The 27,350-nt window shown below is 34.4% G+C and overlaps 1 non-coding gene and 1 pseudogene across 1 annotated transcript; one reads left to right on the top strand and one right to left on the bottom strand.

Annotated features, from left to right (window-relative positions):
• The first annotated feature begins 7,165 nt into the window (after positions 1 to 7,165).
• Positions 7,166 to 7,272, top strand: LOC131508165 (U6 spliceosomal RNA). The gene has a single exon (XR_009259876.1). It is a non-coding gene; the product is annotated as a U6 spliceosomal RNA (small nuclear RNA).
• LOC131507982 (olfactory receptor 4F3/4F16/4F29-like) lies at positions 7,271 to 8,051 on the bottom strand (annotated as a pseudogene).
• Between the last annotated feature and the right edge of the window lie 19,299 nt (positions 8,052 to 27,350).

Below are 27,350 nucleotides of genomic sequence, written 5' to 3'. Positions count from 1 at the left end.
CTTCCCTGTAAATAGTTTATTGACCCTCCACTTGCCCTAGTCCTTATCCCTAGGGCAATGGGGTAAGTGCCAGGTCAATTGTTTTACGTGATCCTTGGATGCCCCATAGGCAAAAGATGAAGAAAACTTATTACTCTCTGCTTATAAAAAGGAAAGACACAGTTGTCCTTCTCCCTTCCTGAAAAGGTCTCCTTGGAAATGTAAGGGACTTGAATCTTAACTATAATCATCTGCTTAAATAAAAGCTAACCAGGAGACAGATAATCTCTCTGTGTAATCTTTTCTTACTTAAAGATGTTTCTCTGTTCTAGGCCTTTCTTTCTTTCTTTCTTTCTTTCTTTCTTTCTTTCTTTCTTTCTTTCTTCCTTCCTTCCTTCCTTCCTTCCTTCCTTCCTTTCTTTCTATCTTTCTTTCTTTCTTTCTTTCTTTCTTTCTTTCTTTCTTTCTTTCTTTCTTTTTTTTTCTCATCATGTCAATATCTAGAAAGATAATGTCCCAGTCTCCTTGGCACTCACGCTAGGGTTTACCTTAAGAACCTAATCTGGGCTGTAATAATTCCACTCTCTCTGGGAGATAAATTTCATGATTCCTTTCAATAAAATCAATAAACTAGACAAATGGTCACCAATCTAATGCTAATAGTATGTTATGAGTGAAATATTTCTGGGGGAAATGAAAGCAAATATTATCTATCTATCATCTATCTATCTATCTATATATCATACACATTTCAGGAGGCTAGGGTTTCTTGCAGAAATACTGAGGAGTTCAGAAAACTTTATCTTCCTCTGTCTCTCTAATCTGTTTCAACATCTATTAGGTCAAGCTTATTTATGTTCCTAGAATGTAAGCTTGGTGAAAGTAGGGATTTTGTCTTTATTACTTTTAAACAAAGTGAGGTTTTAAATATGGTCTTCAAACACTTCATAGTATTTCTTTTTTGTTGATTACTTTGCCGGTTTTTATGGATCAAAATAGTAAAATATTGGTGACTTCATATATCAACAAAGTATTTCATGGCAGCGATGTAGTTTGAATTCTGCACTCTCATTTTGTACATGTCAGTTTTTCATTACATTTCTGTTTTTCTGGTGAAACAATCAAGAAATATGAGATAAGATACAATAATGACTCTTCATTTTTAAAGATAGATTATACCTTAGCCAATATAAAATAATTCTTAGCGTTTTTCTACTATGAAATGTGTATACCTGAAGTTATTGAGGTCTAGAGTTTTTTCTTTCTTAGACCCAACTTTTGTTTTGCTATAGTTTATTCATATTTTTTTAGAAACAGATTAATTGTAAAGTTATTGTCTCCTTAGGCTTTTTGTTGACATATATAAATCTTACCTCTAGATCCTATTAAGAATTTTCTGTTTATCCTCAAGACTTCAATTTCCTTCCACCAAGCTATATCAAACATTAGGGTTTATTATTAATATTTAATAATAATTAAAATCAATAGTGTTAATACTATGATTTTATAAGCATGCAAATTAATATTCAGTATTAATACTAATATAAAATAATAATATAATTATTAAGATAATATCCTTACTGTGATTTTCATTAATAGTATTGATATTTGGCATTTGGAGAACAATCTACATTTTCTCTTTTAATTGATCATACTTACCGCCATGACTTTGAATCATATATCATTAGGTTAGGGACACTTGAATAGATGCTCTAGATAAAACCACTTCTCTGTGCTTTAGGCTAAATCATCCAACAATTTAAGTGATCTCTCCTTCTTAGTACTATAAATACTCGTTAAATTATGACTAAAATTGAGCTCTTCCCTTTTCCAAAATGAATCCACTTACAGTCTTCTTGTCTCAGAAAGTGGTACCAATTGGCCATGCCAGATGTAAGAAGCCTATCATCTTTGATTCCTCCTCTTCCCTAATTCCCCTTCATCTAATTGTGTCGGCAAATTTTCCCCTTCCACCTCAAGACCACATCTCAAATTTATCCCTTCTTTCCATATAATTGTATCACTCTTATGAGGGCCAGCATCACCACTCACTTGGACTTGTATCAAACTTCTGACTTCCCTCCCTGTTGCTGCTCTTGCATACATAGAGGTGGAAAAGGGTATAGAAAAAACCTTATTTTCTTCCAAGTAGGCTGTTTGGAGTTTACTTAGTTATTCTTAATCCAGTACCATACAACTTCTTCTTGTTGTGCAGCATAGACATTGCCAAGGTGAAGGAAAAATGAGTAATTGGACTAGCACAGATAAGCAATTTGAAGGATAAAGCTTACTGTTAAGCCAAGGCCATGATAAACCATACCCAGTGCCGGGTTTCCTATTTGTAAAACCAAGATGTTGGACTAGGCCACTTAAAAATATTCATAATTTTATTTTTATTTTTTTAAAGTGTATTTATTTATTTTGAGAGAGACAGAGACAGTGTGATTGGGGAGGGGCAGAGAGAGGGAGACACAGAATCCCAAGGAGCCTCTGTGCTGCCAGTGCAGAGCCTGATGCAGGCTAGAACTCATGAAACCGCAAGATCATGACCTGTGCCAAGTCCAAGAGTCAGATGCTTAACTGACTGAGTCACCCAGGTGATCCAAAAATATGGATCATTTAAAAAAAATCTTTTGTTTCAACCTTCAACCTTTTAAATATCCCCTTGGCTCTTTTTGTCTCCATCACTACCATATTAATGTCAGTATTGTTATGATGGTGCCATTATGAACTGGATTTTCATAGCTCTGTACCTGATGTTTTTCCATATTTTGATGGTTTTCCCAGCTCAGTGTTATTTCTCGAAACAAAAATATTAAATAGATACTATATACACAACATAAAGTAAGAACAGAAAAAAATATATAGGCTCTAAAGAATCTCTTCCTTCTCAAAAAAATGTAATTCAAATAATCTTAGAATAACTGAATAAAAACATTTTTACTTTTAAACAAGGTAATTTAACTAGGCATTTTAATTAAATTAGCACACTTCAAAATAAATATTTTGCACTGCTGATATTATAGGTTGATAAAACTTCATGAAATACTATGATGAAAGTTATTTAAATCAAAAAATGTTATAAATCATTTTCAGACTATGACAGAACAGTTCATCAGCTGATGCTGAAACTATGAGATATACAACGAACTGATATAAAGAAATAAGTGATAATTTTTATGATAACAAAATAATTATGGTAACCTGTCAACTTAATTATTTTACCATTGCCATGGTTATTGAATTATTCAATTCTAAATACCTAGGTATACAAGTGAAAAATTTTAAGAGCCCTGAAAAAAAACTGCTGTGTAGATTTCCACATTTCACTGCAAATTGGTGAAAAAATTAAGTTTAGGGAAGTTTAAATACTAAACATAAGAAAAAATTGCAGGGGTGACTGGGTGGCTCAGTTGGTTAAGCATCCAACTTTGGCTCAGGTCATGATCTCATGGTTCATGAGTTCGAACCCCACATCGGGCTCTGTGCTTACAGCTCAGAGCCTGGAGATTGCTTCATATTCTGTGTCTCCTTCTCTCTCTGTCATTTCCCGACTTGTGCTCTGGTCTCTCCCTCTCTCAAAAATAAATAGACATTAAAAATAATTTGAAAATTGTATATATTTGTTTTTTTAAGGTATACATATCTTAATGAAATACAATGGTACCGTTGTGGTCACTCTAGATTCACAAGTTAGAAATAAACAAGAGAACACTATTTTTTGAGGTTTTTAAAATATATGTAATACATAATAAATTATATATATATATATATATTATTCTGGTGATATCTTTAAAAATACAACAAAATTATTATAAATAATAACAATAGTAATTTTGTTGTAGTATTTTTAAAGAACATAATATATATGGACACACACATATATATGTAAATTTGTATAGATAAATATAAAAAATAAGAAATGACTTGTTTTCTTGAAACTCATAGTTTTATTTAAAAATTTTAACAATTACCTTTTTTATTATATTGAGAATGTTTTTCAATTTTGACAATTTTTGTTATATTTCTGTTTCATTGATGGATTAAATATATGTAATGATCTTCATTTGTGTTGATTTCTTAGACTTTTTGTATTTTACTCCAATGTGAATGGTTTTACTGTGCAGTATGATGTAGTGATGATTTAAATTCATATATAATTATTAATTTTTCCTTATTTATAACTTTAAAGGATTTCAGATTATACTAAAATTACATACAAAATATTTATTGTGTTTCTCAAAAATATGATCTTGGGGCACCTGGGTGGCTCAGCTGTCTGGGCATCTGAGTTCAGCTCAGATCATGACCTCTGAGTCCATGAGTTTGAGCCCAGCATCGGGCTCTGTGATGACAGTTCAGAGCCTGGAGCCTGCTTCAAATTTGTGTCTCCCTCTCTCTCTGCCCCTACCCTGCTCACATTTTGTCCCTGTCTCTGTCTCTCTGTCTGTCTCTCTCTAAGTATAAATAAACATTAAAAAAAAATGATCTCTGTGGCAAACTAATTCCACTTCATAACAGCTATGTAACTTTTTGTCGCTACTTTTTTTTGCCTCAGTTTCCTAATCCGCGCAATTAAGATAACAGTACCATAAAAAGCACTTAGAAGAACCTCTAGCGTTTAATAAGCACCCAATAAGTGTAACCATTTTACTATAAAATGAGAAAAATAAAGCAATCCATTTACATTTATATCTCTATTCTGTGACCGAGACTACACTATAGAATAAAGAAAGTAAAATACCAAAAAAAAGCACAAAGTGTTCAGTAATACACTCTCTCATGATGTCTTCATTTGACAAGGGTACCATTTTGAATGAAACTAGTCAATGTAAGTTATATAAAAACTACCTGGCTTGTATTAAGTATAATAACATTAATAGTTAATGTTTATTAGTAGCTGATATTTACTGAGTTTTTCCTATGTGCCAGTAACTTGTCTAAGGAATTTATATATATTACCTTATTTATATATAATTATAAATCCTTTGAGGATACTTTTATCTTCATTTTTCAGATGAGGCAATCGAATGATGGAAATTTTAAGGAACTTCCCCAGCATCATTCTGATAGGAGATAAATGTCCAAATACTTAGTCAATTTGATTCAAGAGCTAATTCAAGAGCTGATTCAGTTCCTCTACTCTGGTCCCTCCTTGTACCTAGTGACTAATATAGTTGTGAGGATATCATTCTGTTACATTATAAAATTTTAGGACAGGTGTTCCCATAGCAAAAGAACCATAACTAGAGGCCATATTAATGTTGATAAGGCCTTCACAAAATTGTGAATTTGTAAGTGCAAAATTCTAAAATAATGAGATTGTTTAGAGATTTTAGAGCAATGAATTAATAATATTTTGTAATACACAATCTAAACACCTAAATGGATGTTGTGATTCTTCTTTTTAAGTTTATTTATTTTGAAAGAGAGAGAGAAAAAAAAGAGCAAGTGGGAGACAGGCAGAGGGAGAGAGAGAAAGAGAGAGAGAGAGAGAGAGAGAGAATCCCAAGCAGGCTCTGCACTGTCCCAATGTGGGGCTTGAACTCATGAACCATGAGAGCATGACCTGAGCTGAAATCAAGAGTCGGATGCTTAACCTACTGAGCCACCCAAGTGCCTCTGAATATTGTGATTCTTAAAAAATGAATTAGCATATAATGCATTTTTTCAAGTAATGCTATCATACCTCAAGCCGTTTTGAAAATTCCATATTTGATATTGCATCACAGACACTTTCCCACTTCATTCTCTGTGTCAATACATGAGAGTTAAATCTGAATAACATTTTCACACATGCATATACACAAGCACACACACTTGCCTGCAGATTCGCTGGATTTGGCAAGTCAGATGAAAGTGGTTCTAAATAACATGAACTAGACATACTTTTCCTTATTTCTCTAGTTAGTAGAGTTAAAAATCCTAGAAACTATATATATATATATAGAATAAATATAAGAAGATTCTAAAATGTGGAGAGAAGGAGGCAGGCTGTTAGAAACTGTGATAACCAAGGAATGACACAGCAGTGACTTTCCTGAGTTTCCTTTTTTGCCTTATGTATCCCAGACTTGATGATGAAGTCAGTAACATGGAAATGCCAATGGTCATAAGCCAAAATACCCATGAAAAACCTACTTTTTCTAGCTCAATGACCAGGAAAGTGATGGCCTAGCAAGTTATAAAAAATTCAGGCAGCGACCATCCTACTTCAGACAAATACCAAAGAAAAATACTGTAGTGCTACTCCTACCCCCATCAGCAAAGACTGAGTGAGGAGACTAGACTTCCATCCTCACCAAGCTATTATAAGAAACTCCTAACCACCTACTCTCTGGTAGAGTGGTGTCAGAAAAGGCTAAATGCAATGGGAATTCAGGATGTTTACCCCTACTTGGAAGTAATATGCTCCTCTCTTCTGGTGCCAGTGGAGAATATGTGGAGAACCTAGTCTTTACCACCATTGAGTAGCAACAAAGCATCCTTTCTCCCCATTGGGGTGTCAGAGGAGGCTCTGAGGAGATTCAGGACTCTTACCTGCTCCCTATCATCTCGTGGAGGCCGCATGGAGAACAGCAATGATGCATTCCTCTTCCTCTCAGTCAAGATGATGTCAGTGGATATCTAGTTCAAAGCCTGAAATTCCAGCAGTAATGAGGCATCCTCTCTCCCACTGTGGTATCAAAGAAGATTGAAAGAAGAATCTGGACTCTCACCTCCACCTGTCAATAAAAAACAGTGCTTCTTTTCCCTCTCTGGAACACTATCCTAGGAGAATTGCTAAAACAGATTTTAATAAGACGCAATTTTTCAACCATAATGCCCAAAATATCCAGAAAACGAGAGAATCACTCATCAAACTATAAACCAGGAAAGTCTCTATTTGAATGAGAAAGAATGATCGATAGATCCCAATTTTGAAATAACTCAGATGTCAGAATTATCAGAAAAGGATTTTAAACCAGCTATCATATCAAATGCTTCATGTGCAATTATAATCATTTTGAAAAAAATACAAAACATAAAGTCTCAGGAAAGAAAGTGAAGATAGAAGAAGCAATTTTAGAACTAAAACATACTGTAATCAAATAAAAATCTCAACAGATAGGTTCAATAGCAAAATGAAGAAGGCAGGGGAAAAATCTGTAAACTTTAAGAAGAACCAAAGAAATTAACCAACTCGGCGCTTGTTTTGGCAGTACATATACTAAAATTTGAATGATACAGACAAGATTAGCATGACCCCTGCACAAGGATGGCACACCAATTCATGAAGCATTCCATATTTTTATGTAGAGACAAGCATGGTTGGACCGAAGAACAAAAAGACCACAGTGGTGTGAGCTGACAGGGTGAAACGGCTTTGGAGGAACCACCTAAGGAATGTTTCCAAAGAGTAAAAAGGATGATGATGTAGGAGATGAGGAGTATGAAGAAGGAACCCACACAGATAAACCCACTGTTAACAGTGACCATGAACTGCAATCTGTAGGTACCTGTACAGGCCAGTCTGAGGAGCCAAGGAAGGTCACAGGAAAAGCTGTCCAATACATTTGGACCACAGAAGGGTAAAATGACAATAAATGCTAGTTGGAACAGTGAGTGACTGACACCAAGAGCCCAGGCAGCAGCCAGAAACAAAATGCACATTCGTGGGCTCGTGATGGTCAAGTAGTGGAGAGGCTTACAGATGGCAACATATCTGTCAAAGGCCATAGTGACGAGAAGCACCATCTCCACACCACCAATGACGTAGATGAAGAGTTGGACACTGCAGCCTCCAAAGGAGATGGCTTTGCGCCTCCTGAAAAGGTCGTAAATCATCTTGGGTGAAGCATCTTGGCAGAGCAGGCTCCTAAGTCAATGAAAAAGAGACGAGCCAGTAAGAAGTACTTAGGTGAATGTAAGTGAGGATCGATGGTCGCATAAAACACAATGAGGATGTTTCCGGTCACGCTTGCCATATAGAGCACAGAGGAGAACACCAGGAGGAGAAGCTGGATCTCCCATGAATGAGTGAGTCCCAGAAATATAAACTCAGATGCAATCAAGTGATTCCCTTCATCCATTGATCCAGCCAACTGGGCTGCCACTGAAATGATAAGAACTAAGAAAATGAGGAGAAGATGTGATTATAGAGATGATAATATGTCATAGAATTACCAATATTTCAATATTCTTATTATGAATGAAAGATATATAGTTATCTACATCTTCACACATATAAAAAAAGAAACAAAAATCAATACACTATGATCACATGTGTGAGTTAAGACATAATTTAAACCTATCCCCAATACTCTGCAATGTTCTGTTCGTGAATTAACATATTAGCCATGAACATGGACACATGAGTATCTATGACATTCATCACCTCTGAGGGGTACCTGAGTGGCTCAGTCGGTTGAGCATTTGACTTTGGCCCCAGTCATGATCTCAGTTCGTGAGTTTGAGGCCCACAAGGGGCTCTGTGCTGACAGCTCAGAGCCTGGAGCCTCCTCCTAGTTCTGTGTCTCCCTCTCTGCCCCTCCTCCACTCACACTCTGTTCCCTCTCTCTCTCTCTCTCTCTCTCTCTGTTTCTCAGAAATAAATTTTTAAAAATAAAAAAAAATTAAAAAAAGAAATGAACCAACCCAAATAACAAAGAAAATAGATTTAAAAAAAAGAATAAACAGGCCTTAGTGGCCCAGGAGACTATATCAAAAGATCTAATATTTGTATCATGGGTGTCACAGAAGGAGAAGAAAAGAATAAGGCTAAAAATTTCCTAAATTTACCAACAGACATAAACCTATGTTTGAGAGCTTATTAACTTGATTTGAGAGCTTATTAAACTCACACAGGATAATTCTAATGAAATCCACCTCAAGATTTATCACAATTAAACTGAAAACAAATGACACACACAAAATTCTTGAAAGCAGTGAGGAAGAAATAGTACCTTTCTGAGAGGGGAAAATAAAATTCAAATGGCAGCAGATATTTCACCAGAAACCATGTCAACCAGAAAAAGACGACATAACATTTTTCAAGTGCTGTTATAAAATAATTATAATTCCAGAATTCTATCTTTACTAGATAAAGATAACCTTTAAGAATGAAGAGGAAACCAAGACATTATCAGATACATGAAAAGTAAGGAAATCTGTCATTAGTATATAACCCTAAGTAAATGACTTGGCACAGAATACACCCGGTGAAAACACAAAACAAAACACAACGAAACAAACTTGGAAAACCAGGAAAAGACAAAGACATAGGAAAAAAAAAATAGGTTAAGAAAATAGACTGAACTAAAAAGAAACAAGCAAGTTGACCCAGTATGCTATGGTGGTGACTATTAACAATGCGATCTCCATAGGAACCTTGATTTGCAGCATTTTACAATTTATTTCTGAGGTATATATACCCCTACAAATGCCAATTTTAAGCTGCCAATATGAAGGATTAGCAAACACAGAGTTGGAAAGGGGTGAATGCGAATGACTCTTGAGCTAGTGCCAGCCAGCTCCCACACTGGGTAGACACTAAAGGTGATATTAAAAATAATGTTTTAGCAATTGTAGTATAAGTGGAATTGCAACAAAGTTGTTTTATAATGTAGATATTTTTGATGAGGTTTTCAAAAAATAATTTGTATTATTTCATAGTTTCTTCAAACAAAAGTCCACATGACAAACAGTGGGTCCCTTTGTTTAAGCAAATGCACTCATCATCCATGTAAACTATGTTTGGCATTATGGGTCCTTGATATGCCCCACAGAAGGATCATGACATTGGTGAATAAGTGACAAGCATGTCTCAAGTTAGATATTAGGTCTTACTTTTTCCATGAGATAATAAATTCAACCAAAGGCCCTCTTCCCCTTGGTAAAATGAGCCACAGTTGGGGAGCTATCTCTTCTATCAAAATTAGTTATAATTTTAGTCACTGTGAATAATCAGAATAAACCTTGGTATTAGTATCTTTCTCAATATGGCAGAGAAAAATTAAATTGACTGAAGTATTTCCCATTAACACCAAGATTATCATATAAACTGAGATTTAATGACTGTGTATGGATCATAAGGTATAATAATCACAGTGCTAAGTGTTATTACTGACTACAGAATTTAACTGGGACAATTCTCAGCTTGTGAGAGCAGCTGGACATTATTTCCAGTTGAGAAAATAAAGGTACCATTATAGAAATTTACAGAACTACTAGATTTAAAATCACAGTAAAAGAAATGTCAGTTTACCAAAGAGAATTGCATAACTTCTCTTTCTCTTTCTCCCTCTTTCTCCACATACATAAACACACAAACAAAAACACACGCTATCACTAAAGGATAGATGTAGACAGTGATCCCTATATCATAGAAATTGTTTATATATATATTTTAAAACATGATAGTTTCTGAATGTATTGGTTGCATTCAGAAATGACTACCTAGGCTTTTAGAAACAAATAAAGATTTCAGAATAAATAGTCTTCTATGAGAATTTTTAGAGTAATAGCCTCTGTGAAAGTTAATAATCTGGAATCGTGTCCTATTCATGTGATTTATAGTACAGCTCTTTTTCCCAAAAATATTATGATTATTTTTCAGAACATGTGCCAGAAAAGTGCCTTTCAACGTTTATGGAATACTTATAAAATTATTCATTCTAATATATTGCTAACACACTTCTTGTTTCTTAAATATCTTATCAAATTTTATGTTTAAATTTATTTATGTTTTACTTCAAAAATAACACGTGGCTTTTTTGCCTTTCATTGTCAGTTTTACATATTTAGTGTAACCTTGCTTTATGCAAAATGTTTTAAACATTAGATTTATAATACTTTCAATTTTAATATGACCAATTTAAAATCAGTAAACCTATTCTATTCAGGCTCAGTAAGAACAATAAGTTTCCTTTATTTTTCTAATATATTACTTAATATAAGTTCATTTAAAATAAGCAGTTTAAATTCTACAATATTAAACTATTAAAATTTTGTTATTCTACTTTATGCATTATTGAAGAATAGTATTTTCTTATTTAGAGAGGGACTCAGATTTTATTCCTAGAAGTGACTTCACAGTTAATTGACCTCTGCATCATCAAGGATGAGTTTAGTTTATTGTACTACTATTCTGTTCTCTGAGCATGATCCTCTCTTCCAGTGTTTTCCATTGCTCATTGCTCAGCCTCCTGTCTCCTTTCATCTAAGAAGCAAATAGCTGTAATAAGCATGTGCATAATGCCACATTCCCTATCTGCAAAATCAAGGTGTTGGAAGAGAGCAGGAGTCAGCAAAATATGACAGAGATGAGCAGTCAAAATAGGGACCAAATAGCTTACAAAACTTTCAATACTTATATTCTGGCCCTTTACAGAAAAAAAAAAAATTACCAATCCATGTTAAACCACTCAATGTTGGGTGCTTTGTTACATAGCAAAAGCTTTGTAATACATATAACAGGAAGAAAATATGAGTTGTTGCTTTCTTGTAAGTGAAGAAAAAAATTGTCTATGATTAAAATTTCAGAGAATGTAAGGGAAGTAAATGGTAATTGATAACATAAAAATAAAAGTATTTCTCATGATGGACAGATGGTAAAATAAGAAAACATATTTTCAAATGATATCACTAATAAAGAGTTAATATATACCTCTAGTATATAAAGAGATTCTAAAAGTAAGACAAGCAAGATATTAATAGGTTCTAAAAGAAAAAAAAAGTAAGTTATCAGTAATAAGTAAAAAATTACCCTTAAACGTAAAAATAATTATCAATCTTGCATATAATGAAAGAAATAAGGATTAAAACTTCACTGAGATACCATTTCTCACCTATCAGATTATTTGTTTGTCTACATATCTTCCTGATGGTCTGGCCAACAGTCCTAGGTAAGTTTTCAGCCAATAGCTGCTGTCAACTACCAGCTTTATGATGATTACAGTCCTCAACATCTTGCTTTCTAGCTTACACCTCCAATACTGTGAGAAGAAGCAAGGCATCTCCACTGTTCATTGTCAAAATTTCTGGCCCATAGAATTAAAAAGCATAATGATGATTGTTTTATATAATTAAAATTTGAGTAACTTGTCAAGAAGTCACAGTAGTTGGATATTATGTTTCAGAAAATATATTAAAAAGCCTATCTTTAAGTAAAACCTTTTCAAAAATAGATTTACATAGGAATCTATAAGTGTTCTGAATTAGCCTCGCAATAGCTTCTTCACAGTTAATTATTTTCTACTGGAGCATAAGTTATGCAATACTGTAAGTGAGACATCTCTAGAATATGATGCTATAAAGTTAATAACTTAAAATATTTGAAAATGAAGTTTGAAGAAATTTTACGGGTTATTATGCTTTGAGATTTCTTATTTTATTTAAAGTACACTTGAATAAGGAATAGTTATAAACATGAAAACTTTTTCCTTTCTAAAGAAAATATTCTCACTCTCTCATAGAAGTAATTTTTAGACGAAAGCAATATTATTCCATATATTTCATATTAAGGTTTCTTATGGGAATAGTCACCTTGGTAACCAAACTCTGTAAAAAAATGAATATAAACAACATGAGATATGGCTTTTACTTTTCTTCTTAAGGATAAGCCAAGACAAATACTTTAGAATTTTAAGATACTAAGGAGGTAGTTAGAACTTTTTGATTTTGAGGATATTGGCAAAAAAATAACCAATAGAAAAAAATAAGCTTTGAATGGATTAGAAGTGAATTTCCCTGAGTCCCATGTTTCTCACCATCAGAAGGTTAGCTTGGGCTGTTTTGTATGATGGGAGTCAAAGACTTTGCAAGATCATCAAGTTGACAAGTCCCAATACGCATGTGAAGAAGCCTAACCTAACTATATAGAGATAGATGCCATGTGTAGGAGCAACAAGGTGCCAGATACTTTGGTAAAGCTTTCTTGGTCCTTCCAGACCAGTGCGACTACAAGGTGAATGCTGTCAAGTGATTTATTTATTCCAGTCAACCTGATAGGGAAGAGAAAAGCACCTAGATAAATTCCATCCTAATTCTGGACTAACAAAACCATGAGTGCATAAGTTTGAATAATTTATTACATCCACCTGGGTAACCAAAACAAAAGCTGAATAACATTTCCACCTGTTTCCTGATTATAGAAAATTGTGGGCCCAAACTTTTTTTTTTCTTTTTAAAGAATTTCGATCGATTGTAGACCAAGTATGTTGTATAATCATTAGTACAATTCCTTTAAAAACTATCACTTCTCTGTGAATCTGATTCAAGTGGATTTCATGTGCTCAAAGCCACCTCTGTATTCTTTAGAAGAAAAAACTTTGTTTACAAAATTATATCAATCTTCAGGGGAACAACATGGGAAATACTAAGTCCTGTTGTCAGATTTAAAGGGCTGTTAGACACTAACTCAAATTCAGTAGAGCTCTTTAAAAGTCTTACTATATCCATGGATTTGATCTTACCCTTAGACCTTGTTTAATATTTTATTTGGGGAGATTTTTACTGACTAGAGTCTGAAGATAAGAAGCAGATTCACTTAATCATATTTGGTACTGCTCTAGTATCTCTAAATTCTGCTTGCAAACTAAATATTTCATTCTTCAGTTCTATTTTTCTTTCTGTATCTTATCATAGACATTAAAACAAATGAATTGACACTTGCAGATATTTTTCCTATAAATCATCTTTCCAGGATGACAGATTTTATTAGACAATTTTCTGTCTTCCCAGTTTACTGTTGATAACAGTTTTTCCAATTGTTTTGCAACTACAAACACAGGTCACCATTCTTCCTACTTGCTACAACAATCCATTGCCTTTTCAGTGTCTTTGAACGGTTAGCTTACCTTTTTTTTTTTTTAACTTTATTAACAGTTTCTTTGCCACTTTCTCTGCCTCATTCAACTTTCTCATCACAAAATCAATGCCACCCATTTTATTTTTAAAGTCACCACTGAGTCCTCTTGAAATACTACATGTATGGACAAGTCGGAGTTTGGAGGCTAATAATGAAATAAGTCGATCATATTTAGTTACAAAGTGAGACCACCTATCTTTCTGGATATTGCCTTACATTTTCTTTTGGTCAATTCTAACCAGTTCATGGTGAAGAGATTCTAAAAAAAAAAATAGTCAAAACCTCAATAAAATTGAAACCACTGCTTAATACATACTTGGATGTTTCCATTTTAAACATATAGATCTATTATTCATTTGGAATACATTCTCAGATATTGGATAAATTTTATATATTTCAATGTATTATCTATTTGAAAGTAATTTTTGCTTCCAATTTCAGATGTAATTTACATTATATAGTATATTACCATCATTTTGGTGTTTTTAAAATTTTTTTTCAGTCAATACCACACTGTTTTAATTATAGGGTGTTATAGTATGTTTTAATATCTGATTGGTCTAGTTCCTATTTCCAAACACACACAGGTGCTCTTTTTTTTTAATTTAAAATTTAGTTAGTTAACATACGATGCAATATTGGCTTCAGGAGTAGAAAGTCAGTAACTCATTATTTACATACAACACCTAGTGCTCATTACAAAGCGCCCTCCTTAATACCCATCACCCATCTAACCCATCTCCCACAAACCTCCCTCCTTCAACCCTCAGTTTTTTTCTCTACTAGTAAGAGTCTTTTGTGGTTTCTTTCCTTCTCTTTTTTTTTCTGCCTTTCCATATGTTCATCTATTTTGTTTCTTAAATTCTACACATGAGTGAAATCATATGGTATTTGTCTTTCTCTGATCGACTTAATTTCACTTAGCATAATCCATTCTAATCCTCTTTGAATCCAGATTTTGAATCCAGGTTACTTGTCTTTCTTATTGATGACCTATTAGCTCTCTTGTGACAGAGCTCTTTACTACCAGATACACTACTTCAATTTGACCATGAAAAGCTAAGCTTGAGATAAAGTGACAAAAGAGATTTTGGTCTCTGTCTCAATCTCTGACAAGGTGTTCATGAGCAAAATGGAAGAAAAAGAAGTAGAAATAAGATTTAATGTATGATTCAGCTTAATCTCTCTTGTCAATAATGGAGGAAGCCGTAATCAGATGTAAAGAATTTATCTGACTCTGACATTCCCAGTCAAATAATAACTATTAACTTAGTCTAAAATCTTGAGTGGCCATTTAGCTCCATTGAACATAGAAGATAAGTTTGACATATAAGTGGCTAGTATGTAATTAAAAGTAGATACTGCTTATGCGACATCATTTAGTGAACATAAATTGGACTACTTCAATTTATGGTGACTTTCAAAGCATATTAATATAATAAATACCACATTGAACTATATACAGTTCACATATTAGGTATAAAAACTGTATGTAATATATTACCACCTAGAAATATATTTTCCTGGACTCTGAATATTTCTTTCTTCTGAGCCCACTTAATCAATGCCTTAGGGTAGGAATACTCCAGTATGTCTCCTCTTAGATGTCTCTACTGGAATTTCATTCCTTGCTAAAGGTGTGGATATCTAATATTGATAATTAAAAAAAACAAAAAAAAACAAATAAACAAACAAAAAACAAATAAGAAAGAATATGGAAAACAAACCCATTTAACACCAAGACAAATTCCAAGGTTTTCCCAAATCTCCTATAGTTTGTATTCTTGCTTCCTTTTCTAGTACACATGGACCTTATATTACCTAATAATTAAGCTATATATGTGTGTGAATAGCAAATTAGTTTCCTTTGTTCTTATTTTACTTCCTAATATTGTAGAATTTTCCCAGGATGAATTGGTACCATTTTAATTTAAGAATTGTTTTCAGAACTTCTCCTATCATGGCATAAGTGCCATGTCCTAAGATCAGGTTTTGTGAAACCACCATGAAAATTATAATTAAACCTACTATTAGCAAGACTTTTTTTTTCATCTAAGGGTAGAAGAGTTCTTTTCTGCCCTTATTATTAAAACCATTTAAAGTGCCTGAAACATTCCAGAATGTCCATCGTTATTACTTGTATTTTTCCCATTTCAAAATAACTAATTTTCAGATTTTTTAAGATTGCCTCATTTCTTAGTTATCTTCTCCTCTGCCTTTACTCAATCTATCTTCTTGAATCTTTGTTTGGATCAATAAAATCCAATGTTAAGTGGAAAACTGCCTTATGCTTATTTTCCAACCTAACATTTGTAATGTTTCTCTTGGATATTTATACTCTAGAAAGGATTGAAGCAATTTTCTAAGCTTGTAATTTATTATTTATGAGTAATTTAAGGACCATGCAAAATAGTTAGAAATGGGTTGTTTTAATTTCCTCCATTATCTCTCCCTCTTTTTTTCAGTCTCCATGTAATCTGAGTTGTTTTTCATAGAACTGTGAAAAAATATGTTATGAAAATCACTGCCTAAAAGTTAGACCCTCTGAAGAATCTACCCTTGGCTCAAATGCATGGGAAGAGTGTTCAGTCATGGGTTCAACAAGGCTCCTCTCCCCCAATAGAGAATATAGCATTGACCATTGATTTCATATTATGGATATTTCTCTATGTGGAGTATGTTGATTTAGTCTGATTGAATCCAGTGATGTTGCTTATGTGTAAAAACACGCTATCAAGCAAGACTATTTTTTTAAGGTAATTGTATCCCTTGATAGCCTTAACAGGACACAGAGCCATGCTATCTAGAAAGTAGTGCATTATTAAACATTTGCAGCAATAAAAAAAAATCCATGAAATATCAGTTGGGCTTGACTCATGAAGACCATTTTCAGGTGATTGGCTTTGGTATCCTGAGTTTAATTCTGATCTCATGGAGCTTGACTATTACTTAAGACTTGGGCCAATTTTGGAATTCTTGATTAAGGTAGCCCAAAAACATATGCCACAACAATTATGTTAACATTCAATGTGTTTTAATTATAACAGATTGTAGAAAACCAAAATGTCCTCAAGCATATTTATAGAAACATTTCTACATGTGACTCAGAATCCATTTATGTGCGTGTGTGCATGCATGTACTTAACAAGTTAAACCCTCAAATCGTGGTGCAATCATTTATTAAAATTCTAAAGTATGGGGCAAAGAGATAAATATTCTTGCATTTCGCCGATAGACACGTTGGTAAATGAAAGTTAAGTCTAACCTAACATATTGCACAGATGTGCAATCAGGTTTCTGAAAAGATAAAGATTAAAATGATTGCAATACTAAAATGGACATGCTTTTGGAGAGGTTAGTTCTAAGTAAACTAGATGTTTTAGTTCTAAGTAAACATTAAAGCAAGTGATATAATTTTCTATTAACACATTTTTATCAAAGTAATAGCTATTTCATTAGATCAGGTGAATAGGTATTGCAAATTTGTTATACATGTAAATAAACATTTTAACTTTAATTGAATCTTAGATTCAGTCTTTTTAAAAAAGTTCATTTCAGAATGTCATTTAAATTTACACACCTAAATTTTGAGTATAAGGCATTTTTAGAGAGCAATGGTCATATAAATTCTAAAGGCTTAAAAGATAATTACAAATCTAAAGATTTTAATTGCAATTACAAATCTAGAGTTACTCCTAACTGTGGGACCCAAGGAATTTAACAAAAATCCCCTACCCCTGGACAGGTAGAGCAAGACTAACTCCATTTTGTGCTACACTCACCATCTCACGTATAACCCCCACATGATCTACTTATTGCTTAAGACACTCCCCCACCCTAGTCAAGCCGCTGAGCACACCCTTACTGGAAACTGGCTCATTTAGGAATGCGGAACCCCTAACCGCCAAAGAATGTAAACCCCGCCTTTTGCCCGCCAAACTTGCGCGCCAATTCTGACCAGAGTGATAGGCTAGTTCAAACAGTTACTATAGGGTAAATTGTAATTCAATTGGCCACCTGCGTGTGGACTGACATGACTATGCAACTTTCTGTGTGTGTTACAATCTCACTGGCCACTGGCCCCTATAAAACTGCTATGCTTCTTAACCTAGGGGTCCAAGTCCCTGCTCTGCTGTGTTGGGTATACTTGGGCCCAAGCTCGAGCTTGCAAATAAACCCTCATCCGTTTGCATCGGTATTGGCTCCTTGGTGGTCTTTCGGATTCGAAATCGGGGGCATTACACTAACATGTCTCTTACTTCATTAGTTTCCCTTCAGAGAGTATGAATTAACCATAAGCAAAATAATATTAGAGACAATTAATATATGGTTTTCTTAAACAATTATCACTACACTTGGCCTTTGATTTCATATTTAAATTACCCCACAGACACTACTGCTTATCTTACCCTATTTTGTACCCATGATGCTATTTTTACCTAATAGTTGTCAGATTAATGGCTTAATAATGTGAAATCGCATCATAATGATGCCATGAATTGAGAGCAGTTGGAGGTAATTGACAATGAAAGTTTTGCAGGGTAAAGATTTTGTCTTTGGACATGTTAAATTTGTGATATATATTTTTTAGTTTTTAGAATGTTTATTTTTGAGAGAGAGAGAGACAGAGTGCAAGTGTGGGAGGGGCAGAGAGAGAGGGAGACAACAGAATCTGAGGCAGACTCCAGGCTCTGAGCTGTCGGCACAGAGCTTGATGCAGGGCTCAAACTCACGAACCATGAGATCATGACCTGAGCTGAAGTCGGAAGCTTAACCGACTGAGCCACCCAGGTGCCCCTAAATTTGTGATATTTAGTTGAATATAGTCAACCAATTTCCACTAAAAATATTGATGAGATAAACACTGCTTCTTCTCATCACTCATCTCTTTGTTTTAAAAACTCCTCTCAGTGAGTTGTTCTGTCATTTTCTATACTCTTACCTTTCTCTATTTCTATCATAGAAATTAGCACCATCTGAAATTACTTTACTTATTTACTTCTCAAAACATTGGAACACAGTAAGCATTCTATAAATATTTTTTACATAGATGAATAAATAAATTTAGATATTATTGAATTAACATCATTAATTTGAGTGCAAGCTTTTTCCTCAAATCTACTTTATTCACAAGTTACAGTCCACTCTTTAGGCAAGAATATGGCTATTGCCTCTAAAGTGGACTGTTGGTTGTTTGGTATGTGGTGTGTGTGTGTGTGTGTGTGTGTGTCACAGAGCAGAGAAAATGAGCCATTTGTAATACACAGTTTTAGTTATGTTACCACTTTTTTTGGCAGTTTTAATCAAGTTTCTATATTTTAATAGCAATATTACATAGTAAACAAGCACACTCAATAAAAACCATATTTTCCACAGTAAATTGGTAATCATGATAGATATATATGTGTATATATATATATATATATATATATATTTGTCTGAGTATATGTATATATATTTATATACATATATACATATATATACACATATATATGTATATATATACATAGTCTTACCAAAGAGATGCTTAGAAATTTTAGTTTTGCTTTCTTAAACAAAATATAATCATAAGAATTTGCTAACTCTATTTACTCCTTAACGAGAAAGAACAAACTATTAATGGCATGTTGAGTTATAGGGAAGTTTTGGTGAAGTTCAGGCTTATAAATGAAAGTTTAATTTTTACTGTCATTTCCTCCATAAACATATCTACATGTAAATAAACAAATATTTTGCCCTCTTTGAAAAAATTATTGTCCAACTCAGAAGTTACATAATTGTCTAATCCACACAAGAAAAGAAACCTATCATGATTTTAAGACCATGAGTAGTTAAGGGGTGCCTGGGTGGCTCAGTCAGTTAAATGTCTGACTTGGGGTCAAGTCATGATCTCAAGGTTTGTGAATTCGAGCCCTGTGTGGGGCTCTGTGCTGACGGCTCAGAGCCTGGAGCCTGCTTTGGATTCTGTCTCCCTCTCTCTCTCTGCCACTCCCCGCTCATCTTCTGTCTCTGTCTCTCAAAAATAAATAAATGTTGAAAAAAAATGGGTAGTTAATATTAACACAACATATAGTAAAAAATTACAAAAAACAGGATTTCTTCAAAACTAAGAATTTCTTCAGGGATTAGATATTTAACTACAGAAATATGTACTTTTATTTCTCCTGGGTAAAAAAAAAAAAGGTATACAAGAAAGATTGCTAGTTAATATGATAAATATGTTTAGCTATATTAGAAATTATAAGATTGATTTCCAAATAATAATAACTTTTGCATTTTTTCACCAATAATTCTTGAGGGTCACACTTGCTCTGCATCTTTACCAGCATGTAATGGTATATCACTGTGATTTTAATTATATTTTCCTGAATGACTAATGATGTTGAGGACATTTTTACACCCTTACTTGCTGTCTCTATATGTTTTTTTAATAAAGTATTATTCAAATATTTGTTCATTTTTATTGCATTATTTGTCATCTTATTATTGAGGTGTGTCACAATAAAGTATTGAATATTTCATGTACTTTATTAAATATAATACTGAAAGTGAAAAAACAGAATTGTCATATGGATAAAAAATGTTTTTATCAGTTGTTTACGCTCATAATCAGTGGGAGTTGCTACTCACTGATACTGCCCAGCATCGTGAGAGTATGATCTGCATATCATTAGCCTTGGAAAATATCAAAATTCAAAATTCAAAATATGATGTCTACTAAATATGTGTTTATTTCACACCATTGTAAAATTAAAACATTGTTGAGTCAGACCACCATAAGTCGAGGACTATCTATACCCAACATTATCTATTTATTCTGTTGGTTAATGAGAGCAGAATATTGACTTTTCAACTATACTTCTTTCAGTTCCATCATTTTGTGTTTCATGTATTTTAAAGCTCTGCTGTTAGGTGCATACACATTGAAAATTGTCATGTCTTCTCAATGAACTCACCACTTTATCATTAATAATGTCTGTGCCTATCCCTGGCAATATTTCTTATTCTGAAGTGCACTTTATTAGACAATATATCTATGTCAGCTTTATTTTGATTAGTGTTTGCATAGTGCATCTTATGCATATATTTACTTTTAAAATGTGCCTATATCTTGATATCCAGAATATTTCATGCAGATAGCATAGAGTTAGATCCTGATTTTGAATTGAATCAGACAATTTCTGTATTTTAGACCATTTATACCTGGAGATTTTCAGACATTTATGTTTAATCTAATTATTGATATAGGTATATTTATATTTGTCATCATGCTAGTTGTTTCTATTTTATGTTTTTTTTTAATTTTGCTCTTATACTCTGTCTCCTTTTATTGCAATTGAGCCCATTCTTCACTACTCCTCTTTTTGAGGTTTTTGATATGGTATCATACTTTACATTCTTTTATTTGTGAATCCTTTGACTGATTTTTATCTATGCACTTAATTGTACTGCTTTTGTGCTTCCTACTTTCCTTACTTTTGCTTACGTTCTTTCCTTTCCATTCAAAGAGTCCTTTTTAACATTTCTTATAGTTCTGGTTTAGTGGTCATGAATTCCTTTAGCTTTTGTTTTTCTGAGAAACTCTTTTTCTCTCCTCCTATTCTAAATGATAGCATTTCTGGATAGAATATTCTTGGTTGCAGATTTTTTTCTTTCAGCACTTTGAATGTATTATGCCACTCACTTCTGGCCTGCCAAGTTTCTGCTGAAAAATTCACAGATAGCCTTATGGGCTTTCCCTTGTGTGTAGCTGTCTTTTTTTGCTGCTTTTAAAATTCTCTCTTTGTCACTACTTTTTAATTGCTATATGTAGATGTGGACTTCCTTGGGTTGATTTTGTTGGGGGATCTCTGTGCTTGCTGAATCTGGCTATCTGTTTCCTTCCCCAGATTCATGAAGTTTTTACTTATTACTTCTTCAAGTAAAATTTCTGCCCCCTTTTCTCTCTTCTTCTGGAATCCCTATAATGCAAATGTTGTCATGCTTGATGGAGTTATTGAGTTTTCTGAGTCTATTCTCATTTTGCATATTTTTTCTCTCAACTTCTCAGCTTGATTACTTTCCATTACTCTGTCCTGCACGTTGCTAATTCATTCCTCTGCTTCCTCTAGCCAGCTATTTATGCTATTCCATATATTTTTAATTTTACTCATTGTGTTCTTTTCTGATTGTTTCTTTTTTATGTTTTCTATCTCTTTGTTAAGGGTCTTACTGAGGTCCTCCACTCTTCTTATGTCCATTGAGTATCTTTCTGATGATTACTTAAATTCTGTATCATGCATATTACTTGTATCCATTTCACTTAGGTGTCTTTCTGTGGTTTTGTTCTGTTCTTTCATTTAAGCAGATTCCTCTGTCTCTTCATTTTGTATGTTTCTGTACATTAGGAAAGTCAGCTATGGGGAATCCGGGTGCCTCAGTTGGTTGAGCATCCAACTGTTTTTTGTTGTTGTTGTTGTTGTTGTTGTTGTTGTTAATTTTTTTAATCTTTATTTTTGAGAGAGAGACAGAGAGAGACAGAGAGAGAGAGAGTGGGTGAAGGGCAAAGGGGGAGGGGAAAAGAGAGAGGGAGACAGAGAATCTGTGGCAGGCTCCAGGCTCTGAGCTGTCAGCACAGAGCCCGACGCGGGGCTTGAACTTACGAACTACGAGATCATGACCTGAGCTGAAGTCGGACACTTAACCGACTGAGACACCCAGGCACTCTGAGCGTCCAACTCTTGATTTTAGCTAAGGCCATGATCCCAAGGTTGTGGGATCAAGCCTTGCATTGGGCTCTGTGCTGAGTGTGGAGCCTGCTTAATATTCTCTCTCTCTCTCTCTCTCTCTCTCTCTCTCTCTCTCTCTCTCTCCCCCCCTTCCAGTGTCTCTCTCTCTCAAATTATCAAAAGGAAGGAAGGAAGGAAAGAAGGAAGGAAGGAAGGAAGGAAGGAAGGAAGGAAGGAAGGAAAAGAAAGAAAGAAAGAAAGAAAGAAAGAAAGAAAGAAAGAAAGAAAGAAAGAAAGAAAAAGTTCAGCTACATCTCCTGTTCTTGAAAGTAATGGGCTCATAAAGAAGTTCTTGTACTGCCCTGCAGTGTAGTATCTCCTGTTCACCTGAACCTCACCCTTCAGGGGTGTCTTCTATGTGTGTTGTGTGTGCATTGCTGTTGAGAGTCCTGGCCACTCTTCCCATAAGTCATCTGCAGAGGTTCTCTTTGCCATTTGTGGGCAGTGTTTTATCCTCACCTAGGGTGTGTGCACAGTGTGCTTACAAAATATGACCTGTCTATGCCTCTGCTAGAACCAGGGCTGCATGGATGGGATGTGCAATTTTAACAAGGTGTACCTCAGGATTCTACAGGACCCATGACCACTGCTGCTAGGACCAAGGTCCCACAAAAATGCATGAGTTGGAAAGATCTGTGCTGGTATTCTGGGGGAGAGGAACAGATGCACCTGGACTGAGGCAAATGTGATTGGGAAAGGGTAGATCTGCCAAAGTGCAATGAGGCACACTTGGTGTAAGCAAGTTGGGTAGTGAATGTGGGCAACACCCTGGATCCAGCAGGTGGCTGTGTGTTTATGCTGACAGACAGGGAGGGAGACAGCATCTGCCAGCTCCTTTGTTCCTAGGGAGGTCCCTTCAATAACTGTGTCCCTGGGACATGCTCTGTGGTGCATAAATAAATCTCCCTCCCATGTTCACCTGCATTTTCCAAACTGTTGCTATACATCCTTGAGCTATTTATCATGCTGTTATTTTAAGGATGGGGACTTAGCTTCGTCTTGCTCTCTGGGCTATCCCAGAGCTGAACCCTCTGTTTTTTTTTTAAGTTCCAGGCTTTAAGTCTTGCTGGTTGTAAGCACTCACAAAATTCGGTCCCTCTAGTTTTCAAAGCCAAATGTTATGGGGACCCATCTTCCGCATGTGGACTCCCTGGTGTGATAGTCTGTCTCTTGCCCTTATCTTCACTTGCAGCTCCCTCCCTCTCCACCCTGCAGAATACCATAGTTTTATTCCCCACTGTGTCTCCATCCTTCCTACCCTCTTCAACGTGACCTCTTCTCTATATTTAGTTGTGGAATTTGTTCTGCCAGGCTTGAGTCATTTTGGGGGGTTATTTACACTGATGTGAGTATTATCTAGTTGTGTCCATATGAAGAGGTGAGCTTAGGGTCCTCTTACTCTGCCGTCTTGGCTACCCTCCACTCTACTGTAATTTGTATCTTTGTTTTTCTATGTGCAATGTGTCTTTTTTCTATGGTGGCCTTCAAAATTTTCTCTACTTTTGATTTTCAGCAGTTTGAATATAATGTGTTTATAGCTGTGTTGTTGCATTTACCATTTTTGTAGTACTCTTGAGTTTTGAGAGTTTGATGTCTTTCATCATTTTTTAAAAAAATTCTTGGCCATTATCTATTCAATTTTTTTTCTCTGTCACCTTTACTCTCTTCCTCTGGATCTCCAATTGCATATATATTAGATCATTGGCTATTGCCCCACAGTTCTTGCATGTGTTTTAAACTTTTGTTTGCTTTGTTTTCTTATGTTTTTTAGTCTTGATAAATTGTATTAAAATCTCCAAATCCATTTATTTTTTAGCTGTCTTAAGTCTATTTATGATCTCATAAAAAGAATGATTTATTTCTGATACTTTATTAAATTTTAGTATTTCATTTGACATTTTAGCATAATTCATCATTTCCATCTCTCCTGAAACTATTTATTCATGTTGTTTATATTAACCTATTAATCACCATTATTTTAAAGACCTTTTCTAATAATCTCTGCACCTGGGTCATTTCTGTTTCTTATTATGTTTATTATTTTGGTTCTCAACATTTTTTTAACCCTGATTTTTTGTGTGTATTTAATTTCTTATTAAATCCTCAATATCACTTGTAGTAGAGACTTAAGTAAATTATATATGCCTGAAAATGGGCACACTTCTTTCATTTAGTCACTGTGGTGGTTTTATCAGTCTGGTCTGGAGTTTAGCTGAAATTATGTTATTCTGTATCTGTGCTTGACATTTTGCTAATGATATTGGGTGTCATTGCCTTGAGTTTGGAATGGAGGCTGGGATGTTGGGGTATATTTATCAGTATGCATGTTTTATAGTTAGTTTTCATTTATGTCTATATGTTTTTACCATAAAATGAGTCTCTCTGGATGCTCTTGCCCCTCTGGAAAAAAAAAAAGGCATTCCTTGTCATTTGAATGATTACTAAATTTGTCATGGGTCACAGATATGGTTGTTTTACTAATCTAGCCACAGTCTTAAGGGGGATTTGAATGTCTGGACCTTTGGGGATAGGGCTTATTCATTGTTTCTGCCCTACTTACTATGGTAGCCAAATATTGCCTTTTTCCCCTGACTTTTATCTTTTTATTGTTCAGGAGAAAGTTTCTCACATCTCCCACAATAGTGACAGATTTTTAATGGTATTGGTTTAAGATACTGTGTCTGAGACTATGCCCTTTACCCCTCTCCCCATCCTTTGGGCAGAGTTCTTTTTATTCCCCTATCCCCTTCTACACTCTGGCAGCTGGAATCAATCTTTTCCTTTGAGAGTGAGAGGGCTTGCTGTCAGTTCCCCAATACTTTACGGCTTTTGCTTTGTGTGAAGGATGAGTTCAGATGTCTTTCAACCAGCAGCTTCTAATCTTCTGTACACCAGCATCATAAAGGAAGGCTCTTTCTAGTGTCTTACACTGCCTCCAATCTTTTTTCTGAGCACCTTAAGGAGTTTCATGGAAAATAGCCTATGGGTGAGGGTGAACTATCCTTGTGTTTGGAGTTCTATTGAGTTTGAAATTTTCATCTTTATTAATATTTCCCTGAATGTGAACACATGATGTTCTGTTCAGACACCCGTTTCTTATTATCTTACAATAAATAAGTGAACCAGTCCTTCTTTATGTAATTGTTACCCTTGGTGTGATGAAATAAAAGTCAAATGGGTAGTTTCCCTCCTCATGACTATCCAAACACTCCACATGTGAAAGGTGGAGAATGACAGACTGTCTCTATTTACATGCAATAAGAGACAGAAGTCCCTTTTTCCTCCCCAAAAGGGAGAATTTTTACTTCTTCAGGATGAAATGGAATCTTGGATTCTTACTCTTACCTATGGAATGTAAATACATTTTGTTCATGAGCCAGATAAGCTCCAGATATCTCCAGCTTTCATAATGGAAAAATATCTCGGAGCTTTATACTACATACTATTTGAAAGGTAAATACCTAGGGAGCAAGCACTTCAGTCTTTCTGGCACCTTGTGGCTTAACCTAGTGACCCAGTCCAGGTTGTAAACATTTGTCTTTCTGAGATATATGAGATGTTTTATTATCCTTTTGGATGAGGACAATAAACTAGAAAAATGGCTACTGGCTTAATTTTAATGGTATATGAAGAGTAAAATACTCTCAGGGAAAATAAAAGCAATATTTCCTATCTTTACATCATCTACATTTCTCTGTCTCAGAAGAGTAGGGCTATTTACAGAACCACTGAGAACAACCATGAAAGTTTTATTTCTGAATAGGTTCCCACAAGTTCCACACTGTCATACTAGCCCATTTGGCTTTTAGCATATTTTTAAATGTTTAGCTAATTTTTTCTTACTTACTTGTGGGGTAGTTGGTGCCTATTATTCTGTGTTCTGCCACACATGTACCAGACTACATGTTTCAAATCTCTTGGAGATGTCTATCTTTCTTTTGAACTTTGGTTACTTGGTTGCTTTGCAAACCCAGATCTCTGATGGTTTCAATTAAAGTTCTAATTTTGTAGTAAGATTCTTCTCATTGTTAGGTTGAGTGCTGTACTCTCCTCCTCCTCTTCCTCCTCCTCCTTCCTCTTTTAGTTTCCATCCTCAGTAGAAGCAGAATATATATCTAGTATTTATTCTTTGGTGTTTGGTTTCTTGGCTCAACATTATGTTTATAAAATGTATGCATGTGTTTCACAGAAGTCCATTTTATTGCTAGCAGTGTTAGTATTAATATTCTATAATTTATTTATGTTTTCTACAGTTGATGGATGTTTGAATAGTATCCAGTTTGGTGCTATTATAAATAAAGCTGCTATGAATATTTTTATGCACATGTTTTCTGTGGAAATACACTCACAATTTTTGCAATGGTTTTGCCTTGACATAAGTAGATATATGTTTACCTTTAACGGGTAATGCAAATAGTTTTACAAAGTGATCATAGATCTGCATACTTAATGCAAAGTGTGACAGTTTCAGTTCTTTTAAATCCTTTCCAACATTAATGTTGTTGGGTTTTTAAGCGTTAAGTTTAATTATTAACATTAACTATTAGTAATAATTGTGAACGGTCTCATTTTGAGTTTAGATTGTGGAATCTAACACTGGAATATAATTTTGTTCCAGTTTATAAATTCTCAAACAGTTATTCTTTTTTTTGGCTACCTTCTACTACCCTTTGATATAGTTAGTTGAGAGAGGTGAAGTAAGTGAATCTGACTTCTTGTAATGCTTATATTTTTAAAGATGAGGAAGAGTTTAG

Source organism: Neofelis nebulosa, chromosome 3, assembly GCF_028018385.1.
Source record: "Neofelis nebulosa isolate mNeoNeb1 chromosome 3, mNeoNeb1.pri, whole genome shotgun sequence".
NCBI classification, from domain to species: Eukaryota; Metazoa; Chordata; class Mammalia; order Carnivora; family Felidae; genus Neofelis; species Neofelis nebulosa.
Note: the sequence above shows the minus strand (reverse complement) of the source record. Positions and strands in the feature narration are given on the sequence as shown.